The sequence below is a fragment of the Urocitellus parryii genome (genome assembly GCF_045843805.1).
Source record: "Urocitellus parryii isolate mUroPar1 chromosome 13 unlocalized genomic scaffold, mUroPar1.hap1 SUPER_13_unloc_8, whole genome shotgun sequence".
In the NCBI taxonomy this organism is placed as follows: Eukaryota; Metazoa; Chordata; class Mammalia; order Rodentia; family Sciuridae; genus Urocitellus; species Urocitellus parryii.
The window spans coordinates 1,578,373-1,605,404 of NW_027551776.1; the positions used below are offsets into that span (position 1 = coordinate 1,578,373).

At 38.8% G+C, this 27,032-nt stretch overlaps 1 pseudogene; it reads left to right on the forward strand.

Annotated features, from left to right (window-relative positions):
* The first annotated feature begins 16 nt into the window (after window positions 1-16).
* Window positions 17-27,032, forward strand: LOC144251456 (transcription factor AP-2 gamma pseudogene; annotated as a pseudogene).

Sequence of the window (27,032 nt, forward strand, 5' to 3'; positions counted from 1 at the left end):
GTGGCCCAACCAGGGGATGCTGCCCAGGTCCAGGGGAGGCTCGCCAGGTCGCCGCGTGCGCCGGCGGGTCAGCAGCAGCAGCAGCAGCAGCAGCACGGCCAGGAGGCCGAGGAGCTCGGCCCAGGACGTGGCAGCGGCGGGCGCGGCCCCTCCAGGTAGGCAGCGCACCGCGGCCCCGGGGTCCCTAGACCTCCCCGCCGCCCCTCCCCAGCGCCGCTTCCCCGCGGACGGCCCCCGCCCCCGCCCGGGGCCACGTGGAAGGGACGATATGTTTGTCTTTTCAAGAAACTTCAGAGTGGTCTTCCAAAGTGAATGTACCATTTTTCATTCTGACCAAACACACATGTAAGTTCCTTTTACTTAATACTCTCACTTGTATTTGATATTGTCATTTTTCAAAAAAAAAAAATAGCCATTTTAATTGTGGCATAGTGGTATCATGTTGAAAATCCCTAATGACACATGGTATTATGTAGTTTTTCATAAGCTTTTGTTATATGTGTAGATTTCCTTTGGTAAAATTGGTTTTCAGATTTTTTAAAGTCCATTTACTAATTGTGTTTTTTTCTTATTATTGTATTTTTGGAGTTACTTTTATATTTTGGATGCAGGTTTTAATAAGATATTTGTTGTGAAAATATATATGATTTGTTTCTTTATTCTTTCAACATTTTTTTCAGAGCATTAGTTATTGATTGATTGATTAGTTGATTGATTCATGCATTATTTGTGATGGTATCTCACTATGTTGCCCAGGCTTGTCTTAAACTACTGGACTCATGCACTCCTACCACCTCAGCCTTCCAGGTTCTTAAAGTTTTTCATTTTATCAAAGTTCCGATTTACCAGTATTTTCTTTCATGGATTATATTTTGCTATTAAATTTTAAAAACCACTGTCAAATTCAAGGTCACCTAGACACTTTCTGATGTTATTTTATAAATGTCTTATGTTTAAATTTAGGTCTTCAAGTTTAACTCATAGAAGTAGAGAGTAAACTAATGATTGTTACCAGATACTGGTATCAAAACAGACAAGCCCTCCAGTGAAATACCATAGAAGACACAGAGATAAATCCCCATATGTACAATCATCTGATCCTTGACAAGATATCAGAAACATACATTGGAGAAAACACAGCCTTTTTAACAAGTGGTTTTGAGAAAACTGGATAACATATGTAGAAGAATGAAATGAGAAACTCATTTTATATTTCAAATATAAGTGTTTTGTTGTAAAACATTTTAAACTTATTTTTAGTTATTTTGAAATATAAAATGAGGTTCTCATTTCATTCATTTAATTTCTTTATTCCAAATTTGTATACCTTTTATTTATTTATTTTTAAATTTTGTTGTTTTACTGCATTAGCTAAGAATCCAGGAACAATAAGATGGGGCATTCATGCCATCTTCCTGATAATAGGAGCAATCACTCAGTTGTTCACATTATGTATAACATTACTGTTGGTTCCTTGTTTTGTTTTTGATAGATTTTTAAATCAGGTTGAGGAATTTCCATGGTGTTCCTAGTTTCCTGAAAGTTTTAGTCATGAATGAGCATTGAAGTCTGTCAGATGCATTTTCTGGACCTGTTTATATGATCAAATGATTTTTCTTCTTTAGTTTAATTGATGAGTTAATTACTTTAACTATATTTTGAATGTTGAGCTAGCCTTGCACACCTGGAGTAAATATCACTTGGTCTTAGTGTAGAATTGTTATTATGTATTGCTAGATTCTGTTTGCTAATACTTTTGTTGAGAATTTTTAAAAATCTTATGTTCCTGAAAGATACTGGTCAGCACATATTTTTTCTATTTATGACTTTATCTTGTTTTGGCATACAGCCCCATGAAATGATTTGGGAAATGTTCTGTTCTTCTATTTCTGAGAGAGAATATAAATCATTGTCTTAATTTTTTTCCTTGAATTTTTGGTATAATTCATCAGTGAAATTTTCTGTACCTGGTGTTTTCTTTATTAGAAGGCTGTTGATTATTCACTTTTTTTTTCTTTTTAGGTATAAACCAAACCTACTTAACATTATCTATATCTGCTTTTGTGAATGTTGTAGACTGAGTTAGTATCCCTTTAAAATGTATTAGTTGAAACATTGTCTCCTATGTGATGGTGTTAGGAGGTAGGACCTTTGAGAGGCAGTTAATTTCTGAGGGTAGACTCTCATGAATGGGATTAGTGCTTTGATAAAAGAGGCCATAGGGGTCCTCACCCCTTCTGCCATGTGAGAACACATTCCTACATATTCCAGGAGGTGGATACTTATCAGACAATGAAACTGCTGATGGCTTGCATTGATTTTTAACCCACTCATCCTCCAGTAAGATGAGAAATAAGTTTCTGCGTCAATTCAAAAGGATATCAATCCACCCAGTTTGTGCTTTTCTGTTATATAGCATCATGAATATATGAAGACACTGAGTTTTGGTATTTTGTGTCTTTCAATGAATCAGTGCATTTTAAAATTCATAACATACATAATTTTCATAATATTCTTTTAACCTTTTAATGTCTATGACATCAGTGGTAATGAAATTCTTTTATTTCTGACATTAGAAGTTTTAAAATCTTTTATGTCTGTTTTTTCTCCTCTTACCCTTCCTCCTCCTCTGCCTCCTTTTTCTTCTCTCTTTGCTGTTTCCCCTTCTCTTTCAGTTACCTTGGCTTGAGTTTGATCAATTTTATTGATCTTTTCAAAAATTAGCTTTGAATTTTGTTGGCCTTTTGATATTGCTTTCCTTTTAAAAAACTTCATTGATTCTTGTTCTTTTTTTTCTGCTTTATTTAGGCTCTTTCTCTATTTTTCTAAGGTGGAGGTTTAAATTATTAATGGTATATTTTTCCAGTGCTAAACTCTTTCTTCTAAGTACTGTTTTCTCTACATCCCTCAAATTTTAACCAAATGTTTTAATTTTCAAAATGCTTTCTAATTTCTCTTGAGACTTTGGCTCATGTGCTATTTAGAAGTCTATTGTTTGATCTTCAATATTTTAGGAATTTTGGTGTATTATTCTGTTATAGTTTTCTACTTTACTCTGTTGTTGTTCAAGGACACGTTTTGTGTGATCATTATTCTTTTAATTTGTTCAGTTATGTTTTATATCCTAGCATGTGATCTATCTTATTTGGAGTTCTATGTGAGCTTGAGAAGAATATGAATTGTGCTGTTGTTGGATGAAGTGTTCTATAGAGTCAGTTATTTCCATTTAATGAGCAAGCATCACTCATCATACTTGGCCTCTTTAGACTGAAATATATGGAAATGTTATTCTCTTGAGAGTGGGAAACATAGGATAAACTAGCCAGGAAAGTGGGTGTGTAGCTCTCCCTCCCCAGCATTGCCAGTAGTCAGCCAGGTTTAAGATTTACTGTCCCTGCCTGCACTTCCCTGTATTACACCAGGGCAGCCTGGACCTAGGGGCTCTGCAGGTGTGTGGGGCAAGGAGTGCAAAATGGCAGATGAGTGGATGTGTCTGCAGGTTCCACCTTCGCCCCACATCAGAGAGGAGAGAAAAGGCTGGGAGGATGTGCACCAAGAGACCTCTGCATCGAGTGAGATATTGGATGTGGGGTGGAGGAGCCTCGAGAATGTGGACGTGAACCCTGTCCCTGGAACCTTGCTCAGGATGCTCACTCTTTTGAATTCGAAGACCTGCAGCACAGGAGTGGCAGGAGTACTTGTAAGTACAGCAGATCTTTTTAAACTTATATTGAAAACTTAGAAATTGTGTTGTTATTGTTAATAAATATTGACAAATGTAATCGCTGGTTTGTCTCTGAAAATGAAGCTTTAAAAGTATCTCCAAATCCCACCACTAAAATAGTATGGATTAAAATTGTTTTTCCTCTTGTTGCATCTAAAACATAAGAAGCATGTTTTGACTTTTGTGAACCTAAATGTAGGCTGCTGTTTTGCATAATTTGAGTAAGTGCAAGAACCTAAAATTACTCCCCCAGTGCCTGCAAGCGAGGCGAACCGGCAAGCCACGGGCGGGCGGGTCAGGCCCAGCAACCAGCCAAGGGACTGCAGCTACACGTGCCAGCGGGGAACGCGGACCGGACCCACTAGGACAGGTCCAGCGGCGGACGGCTGAGGGCTAGGCCCGTCCCCTCCCCCAGTGTCTGCAGGTAGGCGGGACTGTGAACAGGAGCAGAGCTGGCCCAAAGCCTGCTGAGGGGCGGAACCGGCCCCTCCCCCAGTGCCTGCAAGCGAGGTGAACCGGCAAGCCATGGGCGGGCGGGTCAGGCCCAGCAACCAGCCAAGGGACTGCAGCTACACGCGCCAGCGGGGAACGCTGACCGGACCCACTAGGACAGGTCCGGCGGCGGACGGCTGAGGGCTAGGCCCGTCCCCTCCCCCAGTGTCTGCAGGGAGGAGGGACTGTGAACAGCAGCAGAGCGAGCCCAAAGCCTGCTGATGGGCGGAACCGGCCCCTCCCCCAGTGCCTGCAAGCGAGGCGAACCTGCAACCCATCGGGAGGTTAGGCCCAGCAACCTATGGAGTGACACAGGTGCCCCTGGCGCCTGCTGGGTAGGTGGACCTTTGACCGACCAGCAAAGCAGACCTAGGGCCTGCCAGCATGGTAGACGGATCACACTAATTGGAGGAGGATCACAGCCACTACCTGCCCTGCAAGGGTGATTTTTCAACTATACAAGAGCAATATAAATAAATAGAGGGGGAAAATATCAAAGACACAACAATTTCACCAAGCAGAAAGAAACGCCAGCAGTATGAAACGACAAGGAAAGAAAGGACCACAGGCAATGCAGGTCAACTCAACTTTAGAAGAGGTAATAGCTGCAACAGATGGAATGTCAGATAGAGAGCTCAGGACATACATGCTTCAGATGATCTGGAGTCTCAAGGAAGACATGAGACAGCAAAATCAGACAATGAAAGATCACATTGACAAACAAATCCAGGAAGTTAAAGATCATTTTCACAGGGAGATAGAGGTAATAAAAAACAAACAAATAGAAATACTAGGAATGCAGGAAACAATAAACCAACTTAAAAACTCAATTGAGAATACTACCAGCAGAGTGGATCACTTAGAAGATAGAACATCAGACAATGAAGACAGAGTATTTCAACTTGAAAAGAACATAGATAGCTCAGCAAGTCTACTAAGAAACCATGAGCAGAACATTCAAGAGCTATGGGATAATATCAAAAGACCTAACTTAAGAGTCATTGGGATACAGGAAGGCACAGAGCTCCAAACCAAAGGATTAAGCAAACTATTCAGTGAAATAATACAAGAAAACTTCCCAGACTTGAAGAATGAGACAGAATCCCAAATCCTAGAAGCCTACAGGACGCCGAATGTGCAAAATCATAAGAGATCCACACCAAGACACATTATAATGAAGATGTCCAACATACAGAACAAGGAGAGAATTTTAAAAGCTACAAGGGAAAGGAAGCAGATTACATTTAGGGGTAAACCAATCAGAATAACAGCTGATCTCTCAACACAGACTCTAAAAGCTAGAAGATCCTGGAATAACATATTTCAAACGCTTAAAGAAAATGGATTCCAACCAAGAATCTTGTATCCGGCGAAATTAAGCTTCAGGTTAGAAGATGAAATTAAAACCTTCCACGATAAACAAAAGTTAAAAGAATTCGCAGCTAGAAAACCATCTCTTCAAAAAATCCTTGGCAAAACATTACAGGAAGAGGAAATGGAAAATAACATTGATAACCAACAATGGGAGGTAGGACAGTAAAGGGGGGAAAGTAGTCAAAGAGGATAACAAATCAGGTTTAGTAACATCAATAAACAAATATGGATAGAAGAACAAACCATATCTCAATAATAACCCTAAATGTTAATGGCTTAAACTCACCAATTAAGAGACACAGGCTAGTAGAATGGATCAAAAAACAAGACCCAACAATATGCTGTCTACAGGAGACGCATTTGATAGGAAAAGATGTACATAGACTGAAGGTGAAAGGTTGGGAAAAATCATATCACTCATATGGACCACGGAAACAAGCAGGAGTGTCCATACTCATATCTAATAAAATAGATTTCAAGCCAAAGCTAATCAAAAGGGATAAAGAAGGACACTTCATACTGCTCAAGGGAACCATACACCAACAAGACATAACAATCATAAATATATATGCCCCAAATAACGGAGCAGCCATGTTCATCAAGCAAACTCTTCTCAAGTTCAAGAGTCTAATAGACCACCATACAGTAATCATGGGAGACTTCAACACACCTCTCTCACCACTGGACAGATCTTCCAAACAAAAGTTAAATAAGGAAACTATAGAACTCAATAACACAATTAACAACCTAGACTTAATTGACATATATAGACTATACCACCCAACATCAAGTAGCTACACTTTTTTCTCAGCAGCACATGGAACCTTCTCAAAAATAGACCATATACTATGTCACAGGGCAACTCTTAGACAATACAAAGAGGTAGAGATAATACCATGCATCTTGTCTGATCATAATGGAATGAAACTGAAAATCAATGATAAAAGAAGAAAGGAAAAATCAAACATCACCTGGAGAATGAACAATAGGTTGCTGAGTGATCAATGGGTTTTAGAAGACATCAAGGAGGAAATTAAAAAATTCCTAGAGTTAAATGAAAACACAGACACAACATATCGGAATCTATGGGACACATTGAAAGCAGTTCTAAGAGGAAAATTCATTGCTTGGAGTTCATTCCTCAAAAAAAGAAAAAACCAACAAATAAATGATCTCATACTTCATCTCAAAATCCTAGAAAAAGAAGAGCAAAACAACAGCAAAAGAAGTAGAAGGCAAGAAATAATTAAAATCAGAGCTGAAATTAATGAAATTGAAACAAAAGAAACAATTGAAAAAATTGACAAAACTAAAAGCTGGTTCTTTGAAAAAATAAATAAAATTGACAGACCCTTAGCCATGCTAACGAAGAGAAGAAGAGAGAGAACCCAAATTACTAGCATACGGGATGAAAAAGGCAATATCACAACAGACACTTTAGAAATACAGAAGATAATCAGAAATTACTTTGAATCCTTATACTCCAATAAAATAGAAGATAGTGAAGGCATAGATAAATTCCTTGAGTCTTATGATCTGCCCAGATTGAGCCAGGAGGATATAGACAACCTAAACAGACCAATAACAATAGAGGAAATAGAAGAAACCATCAAAAGACTACCAACTAAGAAAAGCCCAGGACCGGATGGATATACAGCAGAGTTTTACAAAACCTTTAAAGAGGAACTAACACCAATACTTTTCAAGCTATTTCAGGAAATAGAAAAAGAGGGAGAACTTCCAAATTCGTTCTACGAGGCCAACATCACCCTGATTCCGAAACCAGACAAAGACACTTCAAAGAAAGAAAACTACAGACCAATATCTCTAATGAACCTTGATGCAAAAATCCTCAATAAAATTCTGGCGAATCGGATTCAAATACATATCAAAAAAATTATACACCATGATCAAGTAGGATTCATCCCTGGTATGCAAGGTTGGTTCAATATACGGAAATCAATAAATGTTATCCACCACATCAATAGACTTAAAAATAAGAACCATATGATCATATCGATAGATGCAGAAAAAGCTTTCGACAAAGTACAGCATCCCTTTATGTTCAAAACTCTAGAAAAATTAGGGATAACTGGATCATACCTCAACATTGTAAAAGCAATCTATGATAAGCCACAGGCCAGCATCATTTTGAATGGAGAAAAATTGAAGGCATTCCCTCTAAGATCTGGTACAAGACAGGGATGCCCTCTCTCACCACTTCTGTTCAACATAGTCCTCGAAATACTGGCCAGAGCAATTAGGCAGACGAAAGAAATTAAAGGCATAAAAATAGGAAAAGAAGAACTTAAATTATCACTATTTGCAGATGATATGATTCTATACCTAGCAGACCCAAAAGGGTCTACAAAGAAGCTATTAGAGCTAATAAATGAATTCAGCAAAGTGGCAGGATATAAGATCAACACGCATAAATCAAAGGCATTCCTGTATATCAGCGACAGAGCCTCTGAAACGGAAATGAGGACAACTACTCCATTCACAATATCCCCCAAAAAAATAAAATACTTGGGAATCAACCTAACAAGAGAGGTGAAAGATTTATACAATGAAAATTACAGAACCCTAAAGAAAGACATAGAAGAAGACCTTAGAAGATGGAAAAATATACCCTGCTCATGGATAGGCAGAACTAACATCATCAAAATGGCGATACTACCAAAAGTCCTATATAAGTTCAATGCAATGCCAATCAAAATCCCAACAGCATATCTTGTAGAAATCGATAAAAGAATCATGAAATTCATATGGAACAATAAAAGACCCAGAATAGCAAAAACAATACTAAGCAGGAAGTGTGAATCAGGCGGTATAGTGATACCAGACTTCAAACTATACTACAGAGCAATAGTAACAAAAACAGCATGGTACTGGTACCAAAACAGGCGGGTGGACCAATGGTACAGAATAGAGGACACAATAACCAATCCACAAAACTACAACTATCTTATTTTTGATAAAGGGGCTAAAAGCATGCAATGGAGGAAGGATAGCATCTTCAACAAATGGTGCTGGGAAAACTGGAAATCCATTTGCACCAAAATGAATCTGAATCCCTATCTCTCGCCGTGCACAAAAGTTAACTCAAAATGGATCAAGGAGCTTGATATTAAATCAGAGACATGGCATCTGATAGAAGAAAAAGTTGGTTATGATCTACACGCTGTGGGATCGGGCTCCAAATTCCTCAATAGGACACCCATAGCGCTAGAGTTAACAAATAGAATCAACAAATGGGACTTACTCAAACTAAAAAGTTTTTTCTCAGCAAAAGAAACAATAAGAGAGATAAACAGGGAGCCTACATCCTGGGAACAAATCTTTACTCCACACACTTCAGATAGAGCCCTAATAACCAGAATATACAAAGAACTCAAAAAATTAGACAATAAGATAACAAATAACCCAATCAATAAATGGGCCAAGGACCTGAACAGACACTTCTCAGAGGAGGACTTACAATCAATCAACAAGTACATGAAAAAATGCTCACCATCGCTAGCAGTCAGAGAAATGCAAATCAAAACTACCCTAAGATACCATCTCACTCCAGTAAGACTGGCAGCCATTAGGAAGTCAAACAACAATAAGTGCTGGAGAGGATGCGGGGAAAAGGGCACTCTTGTTCACTGCTGGTGGGACTGCAAATTGGTGCAGCCAATTTGGAAAGCAGTATGGAGATTTCTTGGAAAGCTGGGAATGGAACCACCATTCGACCCAGCTATTCCCCTTCTGGGTCTATTCCCTAAAGCCCTAACAAGAGCATGCTACAGGGACACTGCTACATCGATGTTCATAGCAGCTCAATTCACAATAGCAAGACTGTGGAACCAGCCTAGATGCCCTTCAATAGATGAATGGATAAAAAAAATGTGGCATTTATATACTATGGAGTATTACTCTGCATTAAAAAATGACAAAATCATAGAATTTGGAGGGAAATGGATGGCATTAGAGCAGATTATGCTAAGTGAAGCTAGTCAATCTTTAAAAAACAAATTCCAAATGACTCCTTTGATATAAGGAGAGTAAACAAGGACAGGGTAGGGACGAAGAGCTTGAGAAGAAGATTTACATTAAACAGGGATGAGAGGTGGGAGGGAAAGGGAGTGAGAAGGGAAAGTGCATGGAAATGGAAGGCGATCCTCTGGGTTATAAAAAATGTCATATAAGAGGAAAGGAGGGGTAAGACAAGATAATACAAATGGAAGAAATGATTTACAGTAGAAGGGGTAGAGAGAGAAAAGGGGAGGGGAGGGGAGGGGAGGGGAGGGGAGGGGGGATAGTAGAGAATAGGACAATCAGCAGAATACATCAGACACTAGAAAGGCAATATGTCAATCAATGGAAGGGAAACTGATGTGATACAGCAATTTGTATACGGGGTAAAAGCGGGAGTTCATAATCCATGTGAATCAACCATGTAATATGATGTATTAAGAACTATGTAATGTTATGAACGACCAATAAAAAAAAAAAAATAAAAAAAAAATAAAAAAAAATAAAAAAAAAAGAACCTAAAATTAGTGCTAGAATATTGACAGGTGAGATGAGGTGAGTGAACATAATAGGAGCTTGCAAGTGCCTTCACTTAACGCCATTTCATTACAAATGCATTTCATAGGAACTATGTAAGAAAAAGTAATAGCCATCAAACTGGCTCTGTTCTGCATAGTGTAGATCCTTGCATTTGGAACTCTGCAGAGTGAGGTGGACCAGAGAACTCTGGCATTGCACTGGCAGGCACAGCAGTAGGGTACAGGAATAAGCCTGGATTTCCCTGGCATGTTCTGGGAGACTTCCAGCTCTTCTCTCGAGAGGGCTTTTGCTTAGAAGAAAAAATGGTTTGTCATTCAGGTTGTTTTAAATGTTCAAATGCTTGTGTTTTGTGATTTGTTCTGCTTCTGATTTTTGTGGGTTCAGGGTAGTCACGTTGATTGCTCTGCTCTGGATTAATGCTATGATATGCTAGCCAAATGGTTTCAGCAGTCCTCAAGGTATTTTAATCTGACAATTAAAAAAAAAGTTTAAAAAATCTTGATCACAGGGCTTTTCTTTTTCTTGAGGAATTTTTAAAACATCTCTCATGTCCTTCATTCCCTCCCTCCATCCCTCATTAAATTTTTTTTAATTAGTTGTGACTGGGTGTGGTTGTGCACTCCTGTAATCCCAGTGGCTCAGGAGGCTGAAAGTCAGGAAGATCATGAATTCAAAGCCAGCTTCAGCAACAGTGAAGTGCTTAGCAACTCAGATGCTGTCTCTAAATAAAATACAAATAAAATACAAAATAGGGTTGGGGATGTGGTTCAATGGTTGAGTTTAATCCCCAGTACCATTTCCCTACCCTGCCCCCCCCCAAAAAAAAAGAAGGCAAGTTGTGGGCAGGAGGACAAATTAATGTGTCTTTCAAGAAATTCACTTTACTGCCATGTATCCAGATTAAACTTTGTCATCATGGGAAAGTTTAACCTGAAGGGAAAAGCACTGCAAAGTTACTCTTCCACCATTCATCCCTCTGTGCCAACTGGTTTAATGATTTCATTTCACTTATTTAAGACCATAGTGTATGTGAGTCCCTGAAACAAATGAACATGCAAATATCGACCTGCATTTCAGACACAATTTTAACTTAGCTTTGTGTAACCACCTCCATGAATTAATTAAAATGGGGCATTTACATGAAACCCAATCATTAAGTCCTGCAAGAAAGCATTGTCATTTTGCTAAGAGATTTAAAAATAACCAGACTAATTAATTTGCTTGTAGAAATGAATTACCAGATAATTCCTACACACAGTCACTGAAGTACAATTAAAAAACAAGTCACTGGAGGTCACTATAACTTGGAGTAAATGTGGCTTCAGAAACCATTGCCATGAGAGGAGCAGGGGGCTTTTTGCTGCCTCTCCCATTTCCTTAGTTTTAATTGCATGATTTTGATGTTGTAAGCAGTTTTACTCTTTGTTTTTCATTGGTATTGCATTCCCTGGAACCCAAGAGAATGCCCCCTCTGACCCTGAGCATTCTTGCTAAGGAGTCACAGTGCAGGTGCTCTGTGGGGAGGGGCAGTACACCTGCCTGCAGTAGATGTGTTTCTAAGCCCAACTCCCTGTGGCTCTCTGGCTGACTCTGTAAATATCAACACTAGCTTTCATGTATCACCTCTTTTTATTTTGTTATATTTAGTACTCAAATTAATGTTAAAAATAAATTTACATTGCCACAACCTTTTTAGATAATAAGGTCAATCTCCACAGGGAAGAGATGGCTGTGATGGTTCTTCAAATGTCAAGATTATATTTAAATGGCTTGTGGCTTTAAAGGTTCACAGAGACTAGAAAAAATACATTTGATAATTCCTTAGGGCTCCCATTCTGATAGTATGACTTCTGGGAGTAGAAATAATGGTGAATAAATGTTATTAATCTCATTAGGTATGATAGATAAGTTAATAGATAAGCTAATATTTCTTTGTTTTCTGAGTATTTGGGAAGTATTTGTGTGTATGTGTGTACAAGTAAGGTACTTAAAACTTGTATTTGAAATCTGTTATTACCAAGTCATAAAGAGTTTATTCTCATGTCTGTGCTATCCTGTCAGAAATTAAATTAGTTAATTAATTAATTAATTTTGCTGTATTTGGATTGAACCACAGGGCACTTTACCACTGAGCTATATCCCCTGCCCTTTTATTTATTTATTTCTTAGATGGGGCCTCCCTAAGTTGATTAGTGCCTTGCTGATTTGCTGAGGTTGGCTTCAAACTTGCCATCCTCCTGCCTCAGCCTCCTGTTTATGAGAAATTTTAAAGAGGAGTTTGCTGGCAGGGTAGAAAATTAGGTTCAATACAAAGCCATGGACCTCAGTGTTGCTAAATGCTTTTACTGGCTAACCTTCATTTCCTTAAGAAGTGCTTTAAGAACTTAAATAGTCCTTTCCTGTAGACTTTATGACTAAACTGAAATGTTCTTGAGCACCAACATGAAAGTAATGAGAAGCACAAAGATATCTAAAAAAATGCATAGATATTCTTCCCATACAGACTGAATGCTGGTTCTCAGGAGGAAACCATTCTTCCTTATGGGTCAGCTCACATGAAGTTTGGTCATGAGAGCAGCTCTTCCAGAACAGGACTTGCTGGAAGTTGCACTCTCAGAGATCATGCACATTTTGACATGATCTTTTTAATCAGAAGGAGATTTTGAGTCAGGAGAATTTTGCACAGAGGGTAAAATGTTTCTAGATAGCCTGTACCATTGGCTTGTGCTTTACTTTTTCCTCCTCCCTTCCTCTTCACTCCTCCCCCTTTCTCTCTCTTTTCTTTTCCTCTCTACTCTCTCTGTCCCTGAGGTTAAACCAAGTTGAGTGGACTGCAACTATATATAGTCTATGACACAGGATCTATTATTTTAAAAATATGAGCAACTGCCTGGGCTGCCTTCTAAAACTCTTTTAGTCAAGATGAGAGTGTTTTATGTGGGAAATTCTTGATGGGAACTCTAGGGGAAATTTGAACACAGATTCTGAGTTAGAGTTCAGTTTTCTGTATGAGCAGTTGTCATTTCCTTTACTTCCTTTTGGGAGGCACAAGTGGAGGAAGAAGGTAACTCTGTTTTATCATTTTCCCTGGGAATCTGCCATTTATTAATTTCTGGGTATTTGGAGGAAAAAGAGGGAGAATAATAAAATGTCCATGTTTTGATTGTTTATCCAGTGCTTTAAATCTGTCTCATGGATTGTCACTCTGAAGTATAGGGTTCACTCTTCTCCCATGTAGCAACTACACAGTTGGAATCTAACAGCTGCATCATTCGCTCCATGTAGGTAAAGCACAAACTCTACCTGACAGCTTCTGTGCCTCCACTACTCTAAGGAGGATTGAAGTACATATTAGCAATTTCATTCCTTGATGGTGATATCTGAGGAGTGACCACACTTACAGATCCAGGGAGTCAATTCAGTGAGTAGGTCTGACTTGGAATCTCTGCACGTGTAATTTTCTCCAGAAGCTTCCTTTTGCTTTCTTCCCCAGTCAAAAGTGCCCTTTATATTCCAAGAAAAAAAAAAAAAACTCTGGGTCACTATAGGTAGAACATACACTTTGAGTCACTCTTCTAAGAGTGATAATGTTTATTTTCATCCATTGATGTCTTCCTTCCTTTCCATTAAGTTCAAAAAATCACTCATGGAAATGTCCCTGCCCATGACTGGAGGTGCAGACCAAGTCTATTTTGTTGGCCTACATGGGAAGCAAACCCATGATGTTCAAGTAATATGCTTGACCTGAGGAATCTCCATATTGATACCTTGATTTGAAGATTTGTACACTGTCTTCATTGAAGCCTCGTGGAAAGCATTACTTTATATCATATTTGGTGATAGTGTATTAATCCTACAAGTTCCTGCACAGTATTACCAGTTTCAAGTATAAATATCCACAATGTCATCTAATAGCAACACAACTGTAGTGTATAAGTTATTCTTATCTGAGAACACAATCAACCTTAAATACTTGGTATAAATCAGGGGCATGTAGAATGGAGGCTCTGAAAGTCTCCCATATAATGTCATGAACATTTATTAAAAAATTGTTCAGTAGTGTCTTTGTCAAACTCTCTAAGAGTTTTCTCTCAGTAATCAAGTCATTTAGTGGACATGGATTGTTTGTCCTTATTTGATAAGTGCTGTCAATACTCTTTATTGCTAAAGGAACATGTTCAATCTCAAGTAACGCTATGAGTGCTAAGAGGATCAATATAGTCTATAAAGCCTTGGATAACAGGGTCTAAACTCCTGCTGATATTTTAACTGAGTCAGGCTCTTCTTTCCTCAGTAGCATGTTTGTTGTTTGCCTATAGTGAGTTGGATCTGCATCAACCTGGTATGTGTAGGAAGGCCCCCTGTGAATGGGAAGCCATGCATTGATGTAGGCATTGGGGAAATAGCCCTGGAAACAGGGATCAGTGTCTTTATGGGCATTTGAACTTGGAGTTTTTTAAAGAGAACTTTTGACAAACTAGTAAAAAGATCGGTATTCATAGTATGTGAACACATTTCCCAGAAGTATGAAGACTAGGATGTGTTTGCATACTTACAGAAAACAATAGCATTTTCTTTAATAAAAGTTCATGTGACTGCTAAGCCCAGAGTGCCAAGTGAGGAGAGATCTAGGCTTGGTGGGGTCTGAAGCTTGTGGAATTGTAGGGGATTCTTTAAGCAAAAGCAAACTAAATGACCATAAGGACCCATTCTCAGTGCCCCTGCCAGGCCTGTAGGGTATTATGAGGAGAACTCAGGCCTCATGGGTCTCAAGGAAAATCTTCTTCTCTGTGTGAGTTGTTTGGTAAAAGTGAGATCAAATCATTCCAAAGTACCTGATAAAGGACAGGAAACTGTCCTTAAATAAGTAAATGTTAGGACTGGGGATGTGGCTCAAGTGGTAGCGCGCTCGCCTGGCATCTGCGGGGTGCTGGGTTCGATCCTCAGCACAACAGAAAAATAAAATAAAGATGTTGGGTCCACTGAGTACTGAAAAATAAATACTAAAAAAATAAATAGGGGCTGGGGATGTGGCTCAAGTGGTATCGCGCCTGCCTGGCAGGCATTCGGCTCAGGTTCCATCCTCAGCACCACATACAAAGATGTTGTGTCCACTGAAAACTAAAAAAAAAAAAAAAAAATTATGTATATTAAAAAAATTCTCTCTCTCTCTCTCTCTCTCAAAAAAAAGAAGGGAACAACTCATTGATGAGTTTATTTAAAAAAATAAGTAAATGTTAAAAATGTGATTTTTTTTATACAATGGAATTTTACTCAGCAATAAAAGAGAATAAAATCATGGCATTTGCAGGTAAATGGATGGAGTTGGAGAAGATGATGCTAAGTGAAGTTAGCCAATCCCCAAAAAACAAATGCCAAATATTTTCTCTGATATAAGGAGGCTGACTCATAGTGGGGTAGGGAGGGGGAGCATGGGAGGAATAGATGAACTCTAGATAGGACAGAGGGGTGGGAGAGAAAGGGAGGGGGCAGGGGGTTAGCAAGGATGGTGGAATGAGATGGGCATCATTATCTAAAGTACATGTATGAAGACACAAATTGGGTGTCAATCTATTTTATATACAAACAGAGATATGAAAAATTGTGGTATATATGTGTAATAAAAATTGTAATGCATTCTGCTGCCATGTATTTAAAAAAATCAATAAAAAATAAGTATATGTTATGGTGAATTTTCCCTTTAAATCACAAAGGGAATATAAAATATAATATTCCTAGGTAATTGTGACTCAAAGTATATGTCCTACCTATAGTGATCCAGAATTTTTTTCTCGAAATATGAAGGGCACTTTTGACTGGGGAAGAAAGCAATATAATATATACACTTTTGAATATAAAAGTGTAAAATAGCTTAAATGATTTGAAAGTATTGATCTAGGGTTTAGCTGTAGCCTCAGGTTTCTAAATAACAACGATGAATTGAACTTTAGGATATTTTCCTCACTTATTTTTTTTAGAACTTTTGAAGGGTTATTTCAACACACAAAGTTCTTTAGTGTGTCTTGTAAATTTTACACATTCCTACCTGCCTCTGGGACCCACTGATAATCCAGTTGCCTTAGGCCTGTGCTGTTAGTATTGAATAGCTTCTTAAAAACTGCATTATACATTTCTGTATATTTCTGAAAGGCATAAAACCAAATATAAAATGTTTCTCCAAAATATAGATATGTGTTTTTTCTAGTTTCAATTCTAAAGCATAAAATTATGTGCTTTGAATGTTTTTTCAAATCACTACTTAAGAAAATTCTGCAAATTCCATGATTTTGTCATTTTTTAGTGCTGAAAAATACAGATTGGACACAATAATAAACTTTCAACGGACAAAAAAAAAAAGAAAATTCTGTACCACTTTTAAATACTGCCAAAGAGTGTGATAGTGTGACCTCTCAGTCTTCTACAAAGGCATTGTTTAACAGGTGTTACCGCTATTTATGGCTTGCTTCTTGGAATGCTGAGGTATAACACCAGAGAAGCATGCTGAGGCAAGTGTAGAGTGGAAAGTAGAAGCTTTATTAAAGGACAGCAGAAAAGACTTCTCCCTGGAGGAAGAAGGGGACCCAAGAGGTGGAATCCATGGAAGGTGGAGGTCTTCCCTTTTTTATATAGTGTTAAGGTCTTCTTTCAGCTTTCCCACATTCATGCCTTTTGTTTCTCTTTATCTTTCAGTGATAGAATGCAGGTGGGAAGGCCCAAAAGGTGGGGAATAGATGGGCTGGAGGAGTAATCTGGGCAGGAAAGGCCTGGGGCAGCTTTTGATTAGCATTTCCCTGTTTGCTGGGAGCTGTTTCATTAACTGTTCCTTAGAATGGGTTGGGGGGGGCTGGGGATGTGGCTCAAGCAGTAGCTCGCTCGCATGGCATGCGTGCGGCCCAGGGCCCGGGTTAGATCCTCAGCACCACATACCAACAAAGATGTTGTGTCTGCCGAGAACTAAAAAATAAATATTAAAAAAAAAAATTCTCTCTCTCTCTCTCCCCTCTCTCACTCTCTCTTAAAAAAAAAAAAAAAAGAATGGGTTCCGGGCCTTGGGGACATTAACATTTCAATTTCCCCAAGTGTTGCTCTGGTTTCCTGGACTCCATTCTCAATAATGGCCTCCTTTTCATTTATCTTACTTGATATTAGACCGGATTTACCTAACTACACTAACTACCTATCTGTAAATCTGGCTTCACTGGTACCCATTATTTCTTAATTATCTAGGATAAAACTCCCATAGCTCTCTTACTTGTTTACTATTTGATTATAATTGAAACACTGAAATGTTATCTGCTAAATTGATGAGTGCAGTTCTGCAGATAGGAAAGATAAAGATGTTAGTGTCCTCTAGGACATTAATTAGTTTTTATGTAATCTAGCCATCTCTTTCTCATGTCCTCTCAAAAATGCCTGTAAATTTCTACTTCCTCAAAAATGTACTTTCCCTGGATCATTTGTTGATGATCTTACAAAACTTTCTGTATTTGCTTAAGAGTCAAACACTTCAATTCTTTTTAAGTGTTTGAAAATGGTGCTATGACATAGACATTGAACATATCATTGTGTGATCATAAGGCTGCTTAGTTCAGTTGTCCCTTTATACTGTATATCCTTTCTTATCCATTAGAAACTTTAATCTTCAATAATGGAATAGAGAGCTAGCTTGAAAAAGAGGTAAAAATATCATTAGATTCAAAATATTGGGTATTTTCAATATATTATAGTGAAAACTAATAGAAGCATAAAACATTTGACTTTCAAAAATTGTTATTATTTGTATACTATAATTATAATAGTGGAATTTATTATGCCATATTCATATATGCATATATCATAATTTGATTAGTCTCATTCATTCCCCAATACCTTTCCTTCTATTCCTTCCCTTCCTCTCCCATACACTTACTCTATTCTACTGATCTCTCTTCTATTATTATTATTTTTTGTTAGTGCATTATAATTATACATGTCAGTGAGATTCACTTTGATTTATTCATGGAGGGACATAACTAATTTGGTAGATTTCATTACCCATGACTTCCCCATGCCCTTTTCTCTTCTCTTCCTCTCTATCCCTTTCTTCTACTCTATTGGTTCCTGTCTTCATGAGATTCTTTTTTTATTCTTTTTCCCCCCCTCTCTTGCTTCACATATGAGAGAGAACATTTTATCCTTGGACTGTGTGAATCTGGCTTCACATATTTTATTTAGCATGGTGTTCTTTAGTTCCATCCATTTAACTAACAAATGACATGATTTCATTCTTCTTTATGGCTGAGTAAAAGTCTGTTGTATTCATTTTTTCATCAGTTGAGCACTTGGGTTGATTCCACAACTTGAACTAAATCAGTATACTATAGTGATACATGAATACCAATGATTATAGCAGTGCAATTTACAAAACACTTAGCATTTTGATTAGATTAAAATTAGAAATTGCATTCTTATTATATGCTCATTAATATCACAGCAATAAAAAATTTCTTCCAAGATTATAAATCGCAAAGTGGGGGAAAATATATTCTATTTCTTATCTGTGCTGTAGCATTCATTAAATTTTTCCTGTATACACTTTAGGATAAGGTATACTTGCACGTATAAGATGTGCATGGAGGCAGGGTCAATTATATCTAACCCATGAAAAAAAATTGGATAAAGTTTGGTTTTTGACTAACAAACATAACATTTTTTTTATTTCATTGGGAGGTTATTATGAATGTGTCTGATATTTAAAATTATGAAACTTTCTAAATATTTTTAGGATGTGGCTTTCAGAAACTGTATTGCTTGTGGTTCCATCACCTGATTTAGTGGTTTTATTCTCTGGAGAAGGAATTGTAATGCCACGTGATTTTTGGGACTGGTGGACATTGGCCTCTGTTTCCATAGCCCTGGGTGGTTCCTGGAACTTTGGCTGAAGCTTCAGTCTTCTTTGTAATGTCCTATTATTTGGGATATTCAAGACCCAACAGAAAATTTCTCTAATATTTGAGCAAGCAGTGGAACCACTGATTGGAGTCCTGCAGGTTCAATTTCTTGCCAGAAGACTTAGAACAGGTGCTGCCTGAAGGACTCAGACTCTGTAAGTCCTTTGTTATGTTGCCATCTAAATCCTTGGTTTGTCTGAGTGGTTGGTAAAGTTAAATTGAATACAGTGTTTCTAGGATTAGTGAACTGTTGGACAAAGTGGTGAAATTATCACTGCTGTCAACAGAAATTCACTAAGGGAGAATTCAAGATAAAAAGAAAGGCTCATAGCTTATTGGTTAGTCCAAGCAGCAAAAACAAAACACCCATGTCAGAGAGGGAGGAGCAGAGATTTATTCAGGAAAGCAAGAAATCCATATTCAGGAAGAATGTGGCTGTCAAGGGAGTGAGATGCACCTTTTGGGAACTCAGGCTCTTAGAAAAAAATCTGGCTTGGGAAGTGACAGCCCTTGGAGAAAAACTGACCAGAGAGTGAAGGTATGAGGGAATTTATCACAAGGCTTTGAGTTTAAAGTAGTCTCCCTTTTCTTCCTTTGTCTCCTTTCTACCTATCTTTTATTTATTCTATCTCAATATGATATTATTCAGAAATGCTACCTACTCACTAACCTATAAACTTAATGGAAAAGAAAAGAAAGGATGTACTTCACAAAGAAGAGAGAATGAATCCAAAGAAAATGAAGTGAAAAAAACTCTTATCAATAGTATGCAAAACAAATTAATAAAACAGGAAAATTTGATAAGATCTAAATTAGTAGATATTGAACAGCTATCTGAAAATCTCAATTGTTATAAAAATAGGGACTGAGATCACCAGGTGGGGAAGATAAGGAAGGAGAATGTTCTTATTTATGTTCTTCAGGAACACAGTGGATTTTAACCTTAAACATTTATTTTTTAAAAAATGAGATTTGGTTTTGTGTCAAAGAGAAGAATGCTCAGTAGAAAATAAATTGTGCATGCTGTCAATTGTGAGACTTGTTTCCTACTTAGGAAAAAAGTCATGTTTTGTTTCAATGAGTGCTTGTTGGTTCATTCACTGTTTTATATAAGAATATCTTCCCCTAAACTTGGAAATTGTGTTCATGGTGTAGAATGGGTGGATGAGATCATTCAAGCATGTGGTTTTCCTCAGTCTACTTTTTTTCTTTCATTTCTTAATTGGGGGTGGGTAACTACAGATTGAACCCAGGGATGCTTAACCACTGAGGTATATCCCCAGCCATTTTTATTTTTATTTTTTAGTTTTGAGGCAGAGTTGTTGAGGCCCAGCCTCCCAGAGTTGCTGGGATTACAGCCCTGCACCACCATGCCTGGCCCATAATGCACTTTCTATGGGGCCTGCTGTAGCCAAGGAGGCTCACCTGTGGTGGCTAGGTGACCCCTGAATGTATCCACGGGGTGTATTTAATTCATGCATCTACAGTCCTACCAGTGTATTTAAGAAGTTTTTACAATCACTATTGCAGGTAAATTATAGAACAAACACTTTTTTTCTGTGAGCAATTTAAATATTTAGTTAATTCTTATATTTTAAGTTTTCTTGCTTTAGTAATGCTTATAGGGTGTAGATTTAGATTTGGATTTATAAAAGAAAAGTCACTATCCACACATGGTGTTGCTCAGACAAAGGGACATTTCTATTGGGCCTTCTCAAAGTTCACTGGTTCACCCTGATGGAGATTAAATTGGAGAAGAGCTATACAAATTTATTAAGGTGGAAGAAGGGAAAACCCAGCAGGGGTGGGGGTGGGGAGAGATCATAAGAGGATTGGATATGCACAGCCAGCAAGAGTATCTTGTGATGCAGCAGGGGTCTTCCAGGCAACAACCACCTGTGGCCAACTATCTGGGTCAGGTGTTAGAATCCCAATCTCTATTTGCTGTGTTTATAGCCCTCCTAGGCAGAAAAGAGGTGGGGGATATAAAATGGACCTCCCACCCCAATGCACAGCTGCTATTTACTAATGTAGATAGATACTTTTCTTTTGGGAAAGAACCACCTTTCAGAACCATTCCTGTGTTCACAGAGCCTGAAGTTTCTCTGAATTATCCAATTTGAAATATGCCAAAGAAATGTGTCTGGGGTAGGATATTTTACTCTCCTACAGGGTCACTAAATAAAGTTTCTCTAAATTCTTCTCAACTGCGAATGTTCAAATTATCAGATTGTGTGTGTGTGTGTGTGTGTGTGTGTGTGTGTTTTCTAAGACAGTGAAAAAAATTCTCCTGCAGCCTAAGTCTTATCCTGAAAACCCAACATGTTATTATATTTATGGATCCAATGTGACAGTACACTTGTTAAATTTTTGTAAGTTTTTAAAGTCTGTGGTATTTTCAGAAGAAACATTTCTCTAAGTAGAAATGACCATATGAAATTTTTCATATTATTTCTAGGGTTTAAAAAATTGTGCAGCAATTTTCAATTATTCCACAACAATATAACCCCACACCCACCTGGAAAATTTAGACCCTCTGGTTCTTATTATGATTTTTTTTCTTTTTGTTACCAGAGATTAAATCCATAAGAATGAGTGTGTCTTAAGTTTTAAAATCAGAAGCTGAAATATTATTTTATTATTTCAGTCTAAGGTTGTTATTATGGCATGACAAACAACCAGGCTATTGATTAAAGTGGCTTTTCAATATGGTTTAAATGTTTTATAAATATGAATTTGTTGCATCAGACAGCCTAGGAGGATAGCCCTAGCAATCTGACCTGAATCAGTGTCAATTGTGTACATTTGTGATGTGTTTAGTTTTTCTATAAAACATATCACAACTAAAAATTTTTCTTTTGTGGTGCTAGAGATGGAATCCATCCATCACCTTGCTCAGGCTGGATAAGCACTCTACCACTGACCTATGCCCCTAGCCCAATTCTAAAGCTTCTTTTAGAAACACAACCTTGATTATGTTCATACTTATGAACGAATAGGTGCACTCAAAAGTTGAGATAATTTTGCAGAATCATTCTCATGTATATGAGTGGCTATTATACAGAGAAATAAATTTGCTTTGGCCTAACTACAGTATTTCCTTTTCTCTTATGTTCATTCTTATAAGCTTATTATTTGTACTCAGCTTTCTTTTCTCCTAAGTTATAGTTCTTTACAATTGCTTTATCATCTCACCTGTTAAAAAAAATTCTTTGAATAATTTTCATAGCTTTGAAGCCTTTCAAGATTTATCTATTTCTTATGGACATATTATTTCTCAGATTATTTATAAGAATAATATTCAGTTAAGGAAACTGCATATTTTGTAATGATGTCATAGAATAAAAATGACATCTGATCCTACCAACTTTCGCTCCAGGCATCATAGTATAAAAGAAAGAACAGTTCATATTGAAAACATCAAGGAGTGAAGATTTCTGAGGGTACCTGAGACTTTACCTTGTGTGTATGTCAATTAGCTGGAAGATGCAGAAGTGCAGGAACTGTACTGTCCCAGTACACAGGTAGAGAGATCCTCCTGTGCCAGGGCCTCACAGGAGGTGGGCACTGTGGGAGGTCACTCTGAATGATTCGTGTTCTCAATCCCTGAGAGGAGAGGCTTTGACCATCACTACATCTCATAGTGACCTGGACATTGCCCGGTCCTGGAAGTTGAGGACTTGTCTTCATACATAGGTGTGTCGCCCTGAAGCCACTTGGGTTGAATTACACTCACCTTTCCTTTGTAACCTGCCCCTCTGACCTTTTTTTGGATGGAACTTTCTAAGAATGAAGGTCCCCCCAATAAAAGCCCACTTCCGAACGTGCTCCCCCTCTCTGGCCAGCCTCTCCTGACTTTCCCTTGTTCTCCCATTTGGGGAGCTTGAGGCTGAAAGCCATGGAGCCTTCCTGAAGCTTGTTTAAAGGTAAAGTGTATGTCTGTGTTTTATTTGGTGTCCCTGGAAATTCACACGAGCGACCTGAAGTTCAGCTGCCCGCATGGGTCGGGGCAGCAGGGCACCTTGTTTTGATCATATGATTTCACAGGTGGCCTCAGGAATCAATTGGAATAGCTGATTCTAAGGCCTTCCAGTTAGGGTTATAAAGAAAATCATCATTTTTTAAAAAAAAGTATCAAATTGTTTTTCCCAAGGAAAGATTATACTATAAAAGTTGTTTCTTTTTAAAAATATTACTGTTATTATTATTATTGGTACCATGGATTGAACCCAGGGGCACTTAACACTGAACCACATCCCCAGCCCTTTTTAAATTTTTTAATTTAGAGACAGGGTCTTGCTTAGTTGCTTAAGGGCTTGTTAAGTTGCTGAAGCTGGCTTTGAACTCGTGATCCTCCTGCCTCAGCCTGCTGAGCTGCTGGCATGCACTACTGTGACCAGTCTTTTTTTCCTTTTTCTTTTTAATACTAAGCTTTGGAGAATGAATGAATGTGTTGTTTGGCACTGTGAATGCCTCCCCTCTACACTTGTATTTTAAATTGGATGTGGAGGTTACAACTGTCCTCCATAGGATTATTTGTAGGGTCTTAATATGTGATAACTGTCCTCACAGGATTATTTGTAGGGTCTTAATATGTGATAACTTATTTCACGATAAAGAAAATAATGCAAATGCTTTTCATCCTAGCAGCAACCCTATTGGTTGTGTGATCTCCATTGTATAGATGAGAAGGCTGAGGCTAAGGAACATCCCAAGATTAGTCAACTGGTTCATTTTCTCTGACTTATACCTTGCATACTCTGCTTCTCAAATCTGTGCTTAGTTCTCAGCAAGTTAAGGGATGTGGGTGTGTGTGTTTGGGGGCAGGGGAGACACCATAGTGGTGAGAAAAAAAATGTGAGCAGAAGTGACTACAGGGGGAGCCATGGGCCATGGCTGTCAATGGACATTCATAAAGGAAGGCCTGCTGGGGCCCAGGCTGGGAAGGGGAGCAGGCCCTCATGTTAAACAGTTCATGGGTTAACCCTCACTTGCCCCCCCCACCAATGGGGGAACCCCTTAGCCTACAATACGAATAACTCTGACTAGAGTTTTGTTGCATTGGAGAAATTGCCATGGTAACACTCCAGGTAGCAAAGCCTGAACAGAATTCATTGAAATGCCCATAATGCCCCAGTAACATAATGCTCCAGTAACATACCAACCACTTTGGGGCTTCTTAACCATTTTTTTTTTTGTGTGTGTGTGTGTGTGCCATGAACAAATCCATTCTGCAGTTTGCTGAAGCTAATGAGCCCCTTCTCAGAGTAATGCTAGTAGATGCAGAACATTTGCATCTGGAATTACAGAGAAAAGCAATTATTAAAGTGCAGTAATGAGGGTACTAGAAATGTTAATATAATAGCCATCCTTGGCTATTAATTAGCATGCAAAAGAACAAAATCTGGTGATGAACTTAATAACTACTGTTATTTTGAAGAAATGAGACACAAACTGTATTTCTAACCATGCAATGATTGCTATAAAAATATCTAATTTATATTGGTTAACCAAATGCACAGGGCATGCTGAACCTGTGTGGCCTGTCATGTTGAGTTGAGTTAGAGGTTAGTGAAAATAAAGATGTAATTGTCTTCTACTCATGTTTACATAGCCCCTTCCCTTCATTCCCCTGGATTAAGAACCCTGAGCCATGTGAGTCACTCCTTCAAGTCTTATGAACAGCCTCCTGGGCTTGCTTTCTTTCTTTCTTTCTTTTATTTATTTATTTTTTTTGAGAGAGATTTTTTAAATATTTATTTTTAATTTTTTTAAATTTTTTATTTTTTTAGTTTTCGGTGGACACAACATCTTTTATTTTAGTTTTATGTGGTGCTGAGGATCAAACCCAGCACCCTGCTCATGCCAGGCAAGCATGCTACCGCTTGAGCCACATCCCCAGCCCCACCTCCTGGACTTTCAATTGGGCTTTTAGTGAACCTTTAGCTCAAGTTAGGGAAAATGATACCTTAAATATATGGAGTCTTCCTGCTTGTAGTTCTTGCAGACTGCATTTAGGTAGTCCCCCTCTTCCCATTTCCCAACAGAGTTTTTATAATGATCCCCATAAACACTTGCATCATTTTGTAGGATGCATTCTTAGGAGCCAGTATATTTTGTTACCATTTGATATTCTCTCCTACTTTGTAAGTATAGCTAGTGTTCCAATATAGCATTAGTTTTTGAATATTGAGCTAATAGCTAAGCAATCATTTTTTTAAAAAATTTCTATCTATACAGTCACATCATCTGCAAGTTATAACAGTTGCTTTTTCTTCTTTCCAGTTTATATGCTCTTCATTTTAAATTTTCTTCTGTTTACTGATAGGAATTTTGGTACAATGATAATAGAAACAGTCGTCTTCCTGATTTTAAAGAAAATCCTTCTAATATGTCCCCATTGAGTCATGTGCTAATACCAATTTTCAGCAGCTATCAAGAGACAACCATGAACTTTTCATGAATTTTACAAGTCAGTGTCAAAATATAGCCATTATTTAAAATTAAATTATGACTCCAACATTTGCAGGCTGATGAGTGAGCTTGGTGCTCACGGTGTTTGCTGCAAGCGGACTTACCCCTGGAGCTCAAGCTCTGACTTATCTGGCTGGGGACCTGAGGTCCTGAGTTGGTGCTTCAGAGAGCCCCGGGGGAACCAAGCGCCCAGACCTTCGCTGCAGGGCTTGTAGCATCCCCCACCTAACCTCCGCTGGGCAGCTTCTTTACAGTTCCGCACTGCTGCTGTCCCACACTGGAGTCCCTGAATACTAGCCGCCACCCTACTTTCCACCGCCCTACCAGCAGCTGGTTTACACTCAGTTGGCCAATCCCTATTTGCATCTGAGCAAAGCCTATGCTGGGGCCATCAATCCCCTGCACCAGCCTGTGACCGCCAACAACCAGCAGCAGCCCTGGCCTGGCCGCCAGAGCCAGGAGGGTCCAGCCTGCCTTTGCACCTAGGGTGCCTGGCGGGCCTGCTCCCCCATCTCTCCGGGCAGGAGGGAGGTGCCATGGGCTACAGCCGCTTAGACCTGCTGTTCCCCAGTGCGCACGCCCTGGACGCCACCTGCCTGGCAGAGAACCTGGGGCTCCACGACATGGCTCACCAGATGGAAAAGGTGCAGAACGTCAACTCACACCAGCTTGGGCCTGATCAGACTGTAATCCGCAAAGGTCCCATTTTCCATGATTAAGAACCCCCTAGGTCTCCCCTGTCAGAAGGAGCTGGTGGGAGCCGTGCAGAATCCCAGTGAAGTCTTCTGCTTGGTTCTGGGAAGACTGTCTCTCCTCAGCTCCACGTCCAAATATAAAGTGACTGTGGCTGAAGTGCAGAGGCGATTGTCACCTTCTGAATGCTTAAATGCCTGGCTGCTGGGAGGTGTTTTCAGAAAAGCCAAGTCCAAAAATGGAGGCCAATCGTTGTGGAGAAAAGTTGGACAAGACTGGGCTGAATCTTCTGGCTGGGAAACTTGGAAAGCTGCTCTTGAGACCCTCCTGACATCCTTGGTGGAAGGAAAAGCTGTTCACTTGGCTTGGGACTTTGTGTATGTCTGTGAAGTTGAGTTTCCTAGTAAGCCAGTGGCGGAAAATTTAACCAGGCCTCACCCAGGAGGGTAAACCGAGATTGCAAGGAAGAAGAATAAATACACTGGGGGCGGCTCAGCAAGTGTGGAAAGAATTCATGGACCTCCTCAATCAAGACTGAACACCCAACTGCAGCAACAGGCCCTCCCTGATCTTGGAAAGGTACCTACAGAACCACCTGTCTCATTTCAGCCTGATTACCCACCCATAGGTTTGGCAGCCAGGCCATCTGCACCGCTGTGTCTGCAGTGCAGAAGCAGGTCAAAGAAGCCCTGATTGTCATAGACAAATCCTATATGAACCCCAGAGACCAGAGTCCAGCAGATTCTAATAAGACCCTGGAGAAAATGGAGAAGTACAAGAACTAA